This window comes from Rhinolophus sinicus, linkage group LG01 (assembly GCF_036562045.2).
Source record: "Rhinolophus sinicus isolate RSC01 linkage group LG01, ASM3656204v1, whole genome shotgun sequence".
Lineage (NCBI taxonomy): Eukaryota > Metazoa > Chordata > Mammalia > Chiroptera > Rhinolophidae > Rhinolophus > Rhinolophus sinicus.
Window position 1 is genome coordinate 189,122,400 of NC_133751.1, and position 12,097 is coordinate 189,134,496.

At 33.5% G+C, this 12,097-nt stretch overlaps 1 protein-coding gene across 2 annotated transcripts in view; it reads left to right on the top strand.

Moving 5' to 3' along the window:
- Positions 1-12,097, top strand: part of SPAG16 (sperm associated antigen 16) — a 747,944-nt gene that overhangs the window by 149,693 nt on the left and 586,154 nt on the right. The gene's annotated exons all lie outside the window — the stretch shown is intronic.

A 12,097-nucleotide genomic window follows, 5' to 3' on the forward strand; every position in this document is an offset into this window, starting at 1 on the left:
GCTTTGAAAAGTTTTTTTCCCAACTGTTAGACCAAACAATTTTGACTAGGATAAAAGTGTCTCATTGAAGAAGATGGTGACTCCTGTAGTACCTATGTGATTTTTCACTAACGTCGGGGAGCATTTCCAAAGAAAAGTGTTGCTCAACAGAAAATTCCAGAGTACCCAATAGTGTTTTACTTGCTAAATGATACTGATGGGTTTGCATGTATAGTGTAAGTGAGATTAGTCCATGGGGTTTTAAAAATGTATTATCACTATTATTATAATTTTGGTATCAGGAATTTGCTTGCCTGATTAAATGAACTTGGGACATCTGTCTTCCCCTATTTCTATTAAAAAATATGTAGGTTTCTATTCAGACCTGTAAATCCTTTACATTGGGGAAAGTTTTTATTTCTTGTAGTCTTACCGTGTCCAGTAGGATTTTCGGGTGGTCGTTGTGTCAATGCCATAGTGTTTTGATTACAATAGCTTTGTAGTATAGTTTGTAATCAGGGAGTATGATACCTCCAAGTTTGTTGTTGTTGTTTTCAAGATTGCTTTCTGGGTCCTTTGTGGATTCCTACAAATTTTAGGATTATTTGTTCTATTTCTGTGAAAAATTTCATTGGTATTTTGATAGGGATCGCATTGAATGTGTGGATGATTTTGTGTAGCATGGACATTTTAACTATATATTGATTCTTCCAATCCATGATCGCAGTAAGAAAACATAGGCAGTAAACTCTTTGACATCGGTCTTAGCAATACTTTTTGGATGTCTCACCAGCAAGTATAACAAAAGCAAAAATAAACAAATGGACCTAGAGGGTATTGCTAAGTGAAATAAGTCAAAGAAGGACAACCATCATATGATTTCACTTACATGTGGAATTTAAAAATACAAATGAACAAACGAAACAAAACAAACACTCAGAAATAGAGAACAAACTGATGGCTGCCAAAGGGGAAGGAGGTGGATGGAAGGGTGTAATGTATAGTATAGGGAATATAGTCAATAATACCATCATAGCCTTTTACGGTGTGAAAAGGTTCCTAGACTTGTGTATTGTGGTGATCACTTCATTAAGTATATAAATGTTGAATAACTATGTTGTACATCTGAAACTAATGCAATACTGCATATTAACCACATTTTAAGAAAAATGTAAAATATAAAGCTTTTATTATCAAGTGGTTTTAAATCTAACAATATTAGCAACAGAATATGGTTCCATTGTAAAAATATAAATCATAGACAGGTGTAATATTTTTGATTCTTTGAGCTGCCGTGTTTCCCTGAAAATAAGACCTTGCTTGACAATCAGTTCTAATGCATCTTTTGGAGCAAAAATTAATATAAGACCCGGTCTTATTTTACTATAAGACTGAATATAATATAATATAATATAATATAATATAATATAATATAATATAATATAATAATATAACAATATAATATAATATAATAATAATATAATATAATATAATATAATACCGGGTCTTATATTAATTTTCCTCCAAAAGACGCGTTAGAACTGATTGTCCAGCTAGGTCTTACTTTCGGGAAACAGGGTATTTGGCAATATTCAGAATTTCTCCTTTAGTTAGTTTATTTTACTTTTTCATTATAGAAAATTGCAAACACCCATAAATGTAGAATGATGTAATGAATCTCTATGTACAATAACTCATCTTCAAAAACCATAAGCTTTATATCATTTAAAATTTTTGTCCCTTCTCTCCTTATTTTCCTTCTTTCCTGAAATCTTTTAAAGAAAATCTTGACATCATATCATTTCCCTCATAAATATTTCAGTATGTATCTCTAATAGGTAAAAACTTAAAAAACAGAACTATTATAGCATTATTACATGAACAATATTGACATTAGTTCCTTAACATTGTCTAAAACCTAGTCCTCATTCAATTTCCTTCGGTTATATAAAATTCATTTTAGCCATATGAAGGATGAATGAAATATTAATATAAATATAAGACTATTAATAAATGTAGGACTATTAATTTTATCATTTCATAAAAATAAGAAGAAAAGTATGGGTACTAGTTTTCTATGCCTTTATTTTCCAAGGCAAAATAACAATTGCCATCCTAAAGAGATCACCTCTAAATTATCTACGCAATTTCCAAATGGAATGGTTATGTTTATTCTCATTTCATCTTAGAAGGTCAGCAAGTGCATAAACTTCTTTGAGATGGCAATGTGATGTCATACAGATTTTTCAGAGAAAGAATGCAATTAGTGTCAGGTGCATCAAATCACTGCAGGTAATTGCAATCATTTTTAAGGAGAAACAAGAGGAAAGGGAAATCTCACAGACTGGGAGAAAAAGTAAACTTAACAGCTATGTGGCAGCTTACATTGGCCCTTGTTATTCAGCAACCAAATTATAGTGGAAAGAAAGATCATGACATACATGCATATTACATTACAAATCGAAAAATTATATTCCAATTTTCAAAGAAATGTTTGCTTCTCTGAATACATACATATTTAATCTAACAAATTATGTTTTAGACTTTGGATGTTGGTTATGTTTTTAATTTTTTTTCTCAGTATATTTGCAAAATTATAGTACACATATTTTAATTTTTATTCTCACAGTGAGAGATATGGAACGTGCTGAAAAAATATCCAAAACCATGTGAAACATTTTGGCTGTTTTTTTCTTTTTCCTAAAAAATTTTCTAAGTGGGGTATATGATTAAGAACTCAGAGAGATATTCACTTTCTAATTATAAATATGTAAATACATATTCAGTTACTTTGAAGACCAAAAACTGGCTAATGACCAACAAGGGAACACTTAGAATTATTCTTATATTATTTTATGAGTGATAATTAGCATTTTAAAGACACTGTTCTGCTAGGCTGCTTATAATTTATACAGGTATTTTCTGGCATTTTTTCTTTTATTACACCATAAATCGTACATACATAAAAATCAACTCTAAAAGTCAAGTGAGATTCAAAGGTGAAAATGCAAACTGTTACCTACCCCACCCAGCTTGGATGCGGACACATATTACTCATATATCGCTTGTACATTATAAATGTTGGATTGTGTATACAGTGTTCATGCAGCAAACACAAACGTGTGAAGTTATATTGTCATGTGTACTCTAATTACCCTTTTATTCGTAATTTTCCTTTTATTACAAAACCTCCATAGGAAAAAAGGAATGTTTATTAGGTTTATGGATCCCAGAAAAAGAGTCTAGAACATAATGAAATATTAAGATATAGAGGTTATAAACAATAGTGGAATGTTTATTATTTGGAGAAAAATAAAACTAGAAACCATGGTTAGAAAGTTTCTGTCTAACTACTTGAACTAACAAAATCAATAATGTGTAGTCTTTCCTTCACAGGAAAAAAATCCACACATATATTTCAAGCAATTCTGGTATGATGAAGAGAATCGTAGGATAAGTTTCAGCAAACTTCAGATATATAATTTTATAATTTTGACACAGGGCATCGAAATAAAAATTTAATCAGCACTGAAAAAGAAAAATAATAGTGAAAGATTTCCTTTTAAGCCATATTCTCAGTTCCTTTTCTTAAATGTAGCTCCTTTGATCATCTCTATTTTTATTTCTTCTGTTGATATAGGCTATATGGTTGTATAATTGTCTTTACTCCTTGTACTTCTGATCCTTTGAGAATTTAGTCTTTGTTTTGTCAATGGATATCTTCATAAAATTAATTAATATAAGTTAACCTTTATTTCTGTTTTCATCTATTTTAAAGTTACCTTTGTCTTCACACAATGAATTATGAGGAATTTAGCATGTATTCATTTTCCTCCAGTTTCCCTCCACATCTCAAATTCTGTCCGACATGTTAGCAGTTTAATAATTTCAAGTATTAAAACATGTTATTACCTATAATTATCTTCAATTTTTTTACTGTAGATTCATTATGAAAATGGATTTTAATAAATAGCATTTATAGTATGATTATGTAGCTACTGTTGACTAGGTAATGTGGTTGGATTTCTGCATCAAAAAAAGTATAATTCTTTACCTCTAGCAAAAGTTTTCTGCCTGAAGAGATATATGCATGCAAGTAGAACAATAGGATTTTCTTTTCTTAAATGTAATCCCTTGTTTAGAATCATACCATATTTTCATTTGCTATTTGAACAAGGACTTTAAAAATGATATTCTGTTTTTACAAGAATTTTCAACTGCCTCTATTTTCATCCTTTTGACAGAAAAAAAGTGTTTGCCTTTTGTCCTGTGACTATCATACTGTAGTTCTGTCATATTATGTCTTGAATGTGTTAATCAGTAATAATTTGTTACTCTATCTTTTGTTCTGTCTTATATAGAAAGTTTCTTGAATTCCCTTCTATGCCTATCAGTTCCTCTTTCTTGAGTTCCTTCATTTTGTTTCAATAAAAATGTTATCCAATAATTTAAAAGAAAAAAAAAAGGACATGGAGATACCTTTTCTGTATTCTTAAATGTCTTCTTTTGCTTTCACATTTCATTGATGATTTTGTTGTCAGATAATTCAATATTCAAAATCATTTCCACAGGTGATGAAGACATTTTCCCATTGTCTTTCAGAATTCAGAGTTGCTAATAAGGAATCAAATGCTAACTGACTTTTTCTTGGGAGGGGAAGTTTCTATATGTTTTTCTAAGAGGATCTTCTCTTGATCCTTGTTCTGATATTTAACCAGATATGTCTAAGTATGTGCAGCTTTCTTTTGCCCTTTGTGACATCTTTCACTTAGAAGACTCCTGTCTTTACTGAACCGTGGAACAGTTCATGCTATTTCTTTAATTATCCCCTCTTTTCTTATCTCTGTTTCTTTTTCCTGGAAAGTATGTTTATCGGCTTGGACCTTCTTGAATTGATCTTTTATTTTTTTCTTTCTCTTCATATAGTCCATCATTTTAATCTTTTCCTCTACATTGGGATAATTTATTTTACTTTTTTTTCTTTTAGTACTTATATTGATTTTGTTTTTATTTTCACAGTTATAATTTTAATTTCTTTGAACTCTTTATTATTCTGATTATTTCTTTTAAATTATAGAGTTCTTTTTCATGTATGCAGTATGTGTTTTTGGATCTCTCTGAGAATGCTTGTTTTAATTTGTTTTTGAACTTTGAATTATTTCTATTTCCTCTCACACCAGTATGTTCTCTTTATCTTTGTTTTCTCTTGCTTTTGTTCTATTCTTTATTCTTAGTGTTTATTGTTTTCACATATTTGTAAATAAAGGAATACATGGATTTGTATAGGTGGCTTGTTTTGGTTTCCTCTGCCATCGCATTACTCTCTGAGTGATTGTGCTGATTGCAAGGACACACACATTAGTGAACCTGTTCTCCTTACCTGCCAGGTAGGGAGAGAGAGCAGGAAGGGAACTTTGTCACTGAAAAGAAAACCACATCCACCTCCATTAAGCCTTCTCTTGTGCTGACCTGAGCTGTGACTCCCCCGTCTGCTTGGGTTAATCTGCTTGTAGTATCCCATTCACCATCTCTGCACTTCAACAAATGTCTTTCTTTCCTTGCTGTTATTTCTACGATTGAAAGCTAGGAGGAGTAGTAGTGGGCAATATGTGTACCTGGTCCATCATCTTGAACCAGACATTTCTGAAATATTTGAGATTATTAACTTTTTAAATCATAAAATTCTGTGCTGGAACAATGTATGGGTGCAATATGTTAAATGAAATTACTTGTAAATTACTGCAGTGACAACTTGTAGTACATGCCTTGCAGCACACAAAACAATGAGAGCAGTAGCTCATTATGTAACAACTGCCACTACTGTCTAACATTTACTGAATACTTCTTATGTGTCGAGCCCGCTTTGAGTACATTTATTAATTTAATTCCTATACACAGAATTTTGTGAGTTTTATATCACTATTAACTTCATTTGGCAAATTAGGAAACTGAACCTAGAACTGCTAAGATGTGTCCAAGGTGAAACAGCTGTTAAAGGACAGAGCCAAGATTCAGTCCTGTAGACTGGTTCAATCCTTGAGCCTGCACACTTAGTTACATGAGTATAATGAAAATGTTATAATCACAAAAATAAAATTATATGTGAAACTTAAAAAAAATGTATTGGTTGTTGTATGATCACTCATATAAAAAATTATTTTTAAACAAATTTAGTAACTTTTTTTTTGAGAAGAGCTGTTCAAATGTGATGTGTTAGTGTTACTTTCCATGTCGAGAATATTAAACCTAACACTATTCCTAGTACTACTGCATGCTAGTTCCACAGGTAGTATTGATTTATTTACCTTCTCTGCTCTTCAGTTTTCTTCTCTGTTACATGTGCATGTCATTCCTCATGAAATATGTATTAAATGCTACATTCCAGGCTCTATTCTAGGAGTATAGGAGACAGCAATGGACAGAGGACAGTTATTTTCTAGAGGGAATTTATATTCCAGTGGGAAAAATAGTCCATGGGTAAATACAAACTCAGTATAGACTTCTGTTTCCAACAATGAAACTAGCTTGTTTCTGAGCAATTCTTCTATTTAGAGCTAGGAAACCTGGGCAAAATGTAAAATATCATCAGTTAGTAAGCATGGGAGAGCTACCCAAGTAGCAAGATTTGCAGAAGTCAAACTTGTGGAGAGAAGAGAAACCTGAGTAGTTGAACCTGACAGTTGAGGCTGCTTTTCACCTTGCTGATTGCAATTCCAAAGCAGTGGTTGCGAGGCTGAGGAGCTGAGCAAAAAGGGGAAGCTGAAGGGCTGAGAAACATGGTTTTCAGGAATCAAAAACGGGAAATAATCAGGGCTTACAAAGTGACAAGCTCCTTTGTGAACCACTTGGCTTTCAGTGGAAACCCTGAAGAGGCAGTGCCAATGAGTAAGAATCAACCAGTAATAGCCCAGGTCTCATAAAGCTTTGAGTCAGCTCTGAGCCTTGAAGATAATCTAGATCAACTGAAGGTGGACATATTGATAGTTCTAAGGAATGATGGAAATGTTTTGGTAGAATAGAGAGTAGGGGAGGACAATGGTTGTCCTGCCGAGGGTGTGTTGAATTAAATGATTATGGGGTCCATATTGAATGGGGAATGAAGTGAAAGCAAGAGGAGAACCATAGGCTGGGAGAATAGGAATGTCTTTAAAACTGGAGGTCATGGTGACTGGATACAGGATGTTGTGATCAGAAAGCTAGTTTTCTCAATTGAATAACTTAATGACTGAGTGGTGGCAAACTAATATATGGCACAGTAGTTGCTGAAGTGAAGAAGATAATTGAAGAAGAAACCAAGGAACTGCACACAGCTAGGTAGTTGGACGAATTATCTAAATTAAAGGGTGCAGTTGCATGGAATTCTGGCAGGAATTAAATTGAGAGGAAGTCAAGGCTTCTCTAAATTAGAAGTGTTTGAAAAGTTATGTAATTTTTTTTTCTAAGGATATTTCAACTTTAATAGGAGAAATATTCGGGGGCGGGGGAGTGCGGTGAATAAGGGAGCTTTCATCCTTTGACTAAGGGTCATTTTTTTTTCTCTCCTCATCAATGTTTTTATTCTTCAATCTTTAATTTAAGAAAGAAAAAAACAACATAATTTGAGGAAGGGGATTTTTCAGTTTAAAAATTAAGAAAAGTATTGAGAAAAGAAAACCCTAAATTTCATAGCTATAATTTTATTATAATCATAAGTAAATTGCTACTCTTCACAGTAGTTTTTGACAATGAAATAATGGCTTAAGCTCATTGTGTAACATCTGGTATACCTTCTGTAGACTAAAAATCCATTAGAATTTTTAATTATTTTTGTGCAACATCTGCGTAACAATTTGATTCAAAGCCAAATTAAATGTTCTTTCTGATGATGGTGTAGAAAGATACATTCATGGCTTAAGGAACTGCCCTTTCCTAGAGTGTGCAATTTTAAAATATTTGGCTTGTCTTTCCTGACTTGGTTATCAGGTTTAATTTATGTAATTAATAGTACACATTGGGGTATCTTAATAGACTGTGAGACCCAATATCAGAATTCATTGTTTAATTTTCGGAATGCTTCTTTTAACTGTAATACTTGCTTTCCTTATCAAACTGTTTTCCAGAGTTGGCAAACAGCTTCAAATAATCCCCACATAATTAATTGTTGATGATATGATTTTCATCCTTCTGGCTTATCTTGAGCCATTGCCAGTGCTGTTTAAATCTTCTGATCAGGAGAGTCAGATGCAAACAGAAATATAATGGAGTGACCAAACACTCAGGAGACAAAGTTCAATGCTCTTTTCTAATGAACACAAATCCTCATCAACTCAGATGTCAGTTTTTAATCATTGATTAATTATAATCATCTGTGACAATCATTTTTATTGGTTTATGATAATTTTTAACATTGTTGTTCTTGAATAGGATGCTCTTATTTTAAAAGAAAACATAAATAAAACACTTTTATCAAAATTGACAATACTCTATAGATGATCGGTACACACCTCTACTGTTTGTATTCAAAATATAATCGATTTGGTAAATATTAGCCATTTCTCGATGCTAAAGGCTCAGTCACTACTATTGTAGTTGTATAAAATTGTCTTGAAATATTGTACTATCTGTTCTTTGCTGCTGTAATTCCTTTGAGGATCTCATTTTCATGTATATTTTGTAGGTAACAAGTCTGGTCTGTCATTTCTTCTACTTTTTTTCATAATTTTAAATTTTCTTAATTTTGTTGTAAATTTGCATGTATATTTGTTTTGCTGGTAGAAAAATTTGATGATTTCTGAAGTGTTTCTGGTGACATTGCATAAATAGCTAATTTTAATAATAATATGAACATATTCATCAAATCTATGAAAAGTTTAAAGTTTAGGGTGATCTAAACTAGTTTGTATCAAACTTTAATGTGCATACTTGTCACCTGGGGATCTTGTTAAAAAGTCAGGTTTAGATTTAGTAGGAATGAAGTGAGGTTTAATATTATGCATTTCTAATAAACTCATAGGGTGTTGCCTATGCTGCTGTATTTGTAATTTGGATTATAATTTGAGGAACAAAGATGTAAATAACTTCCTGTTTTGATATATTTGATTATTTGTTTCATCAGTTAAAACTTTGAATATTGTTGAGTGTATTAATTTTCTCTGGTTGTAGATAATACACTATTATTCTATCCTTTTATCCATAAAACTCCTTAGTAAAACAGTCTAATCATGTTTATCCAGTTTTTCACCGACCCAGCTGGGACCACTTACAGTCAAATTTATGCCCACAGTACTTTCTATGACTATTCTCTTAATGTTCTGTATCAACCCACTCATCCCCAAATCAAGATTATTTATGCTCATTGCTTATAGCAAATCAGAGTGTAGAGGACAAAGCTTAGCTTTCAAGGAGACCTGGAGCAGTCTACATCAGAGTCATTGTCACAAGAGAATCTGTGCTGGGAGAGACATTGGTGTTTAAGGATTTGAACATGGTGTTTGGGAAGGGAGGAAATCCCATGTGCCAAGATGGATATCATGGGATGAACCCCTGCAGTCACACATGGGTATGTTCTTGTGCTGCTCGATAATGTTCAACCACGCCAGTTGGGTTCATATTAATACCACACCCTCACTTGTAAGGATTACCCTATACATGTCCCATTGTACATACATATATACATATCGAGGAATTATAAGCTGTATCAGGTCAGCTTTATTTTCCTCTTGGTCAGTTGTGAACCAGAGGATAAGTTATGATGATGTGCAGCACAGGTCAGCATCTAATCAAGAGCTCTTTGTATATACACACACACACACCCACACACACCACACACACACACCACACACACACACACACACACACACACACACACACCACACACACACACACCACACACACACACACACACACACACACACCACACACACACACACACACACACACACACACACACACACACACACACACACACACACACACACACACACACACACCACACACACACCACACACACACACACACCACACACACACACCACACACACACACCACACACCACACACACCCGCACACCACACAAACACCACACACACACTCATACACACACACACACCACACACCACACACCACACAAACTCACACACACCACACACACACATACCACACTCACACACACATACACCCCCCACACACACCCACACACCACACAAACTCACACACACCACACACACACATACCACACTCACACACACATACACCCCCCACACACACACATTTATGTAATGCACACAAACAGACACAAGTAATAATGGCCCACACAAGTTCTGCAGTTCGCCTTCTCATTTGAACACTGAGATTGTGTATGGTCAATTTCCATGGCTGTTTTTCCCATTAGGCTTCCTTCTTATTAGTCCTGACATCTTTTTGCATTGAAAAAGGGCCTAACCAGTGTAGCCTTTTTTCTGCTTCTCCCATAAACTAAAACCCCGTGAACCATCATCCATTAATACAGTGGTACTAGTTTCTCTAAAATCCTTGAGTTATATAACTGCTTATCTGTGAAATGAGCAAGGAGAAGACACTGGCTGGAAGGGTACTCATTCCTCAGGAAGCCACGTAATATCCATATTCAAGATTGGATGCATTAGTTTAGATATCAAGCTATTATCTGTGAATTTGTATTTTCTCAAATAGCCCACAGTGATTTTTATACTTTACAGGATTGTGGGGGTCAGGGGGAGGGTAATTAGGTTGACACTTTGAAAATAAACTTAAAAGCATTACGATGATTGTCTAATGTTTTATAAATTAATAAGTATTTATTACTTTATTTTGTATTTTTCTTGACTTTTTTAATCCATTAGAGATTATCTTATTCTTATTTCAATTGATGACTAAATTTTCATAAATCTGACATTGGAAATGATCAATTATACCTTTAAATGAAGCTTGTTTATAATGGTTATCTGTGTGAATTTTTTACTTTGACTATAAGCGCAGGCTGTTTAAAAAACCCCGTCACATTATTGGTTTATGGATTGTCATGCCGAATTTCTAATTGCTAGATTTCAAATAATCACATACTATATTTTTATTCATTTAATCATTCATCAAATGAGTTGTTCAGAAATTCTTATCAACTTTAGGGTTTATTAGTCAATACACTGTGAATGGATATAGCTCAGTTATCTTGGGGTGCTCCTCTACATTTTATGAGGTTTAAAGTCGTCGAGCACCATGCTCATTTTTCACAAATAGTAGTTGCGCATGGTCATTAATCATTTATCAGTCTCTGTTTTGTTTTTTTCCTCACAAATCCTTATTTCATTATAAAACGGAATTTCTGACAATGAGCATGTACCAGGTCCGTAAAACAACTCAGTTGACTCCTATGTTTTTCCTTCTCCATTTTAATTTCCTTTAAATTTTATTTGGAAATCCATTTTTTTCAAAGTTAAAAAAGCACACACATAATATACATTTTTCTCCTTCTCCAGCTTACTACATATAATCATGCACACATAATTAATATGCACTTTAGAGTACATTTCGGTAGAGAGATCAGCATTATGTGCACCTGATATAAAAGAAAAGGAATATTTAAATTAAAAAAAAGAAATCTTCCCTGGCAGCATAAACCCAGGTGGCTAGAAGTACTCTGCCTAAATACTCTGCCTGACTTGGGCGTCATTATAAGCTCAAAATCTTGACCAAGCATATTTTAATCATTTTCATTTCATTCAAGGGTCTTTGGTTCCAAGAAACAGAAACCCACTTAAAGTGGTGTAAATATTGAGGGAAACACAAATATCATGGAAATTAAGTACAACAGGGCATTCTGGAGTCAGGTGCTGAGATTTTGGAAGGCATTGAAGGCAGAGATAATGACTCTACTAGTCACTCTCTCCCCGCGGCCTCCAGCTTCCTGCTTCATCCTTCCTTCTGTATATTTGCGTAGTCTCCTTGAAGAAGAAGGTGATTCCTCTGCTTACATTATATATTTTTCTCTGTAATAACTAAAACTATTATGTAATCTTGATTATCATGACACACGCTGTATCATGACACAACTCTGTCAAATATCCACCCCTATTCCAATCAACTGTGACAGAAAAAGAGGCAAGACATATGTGCATTATTCAAAT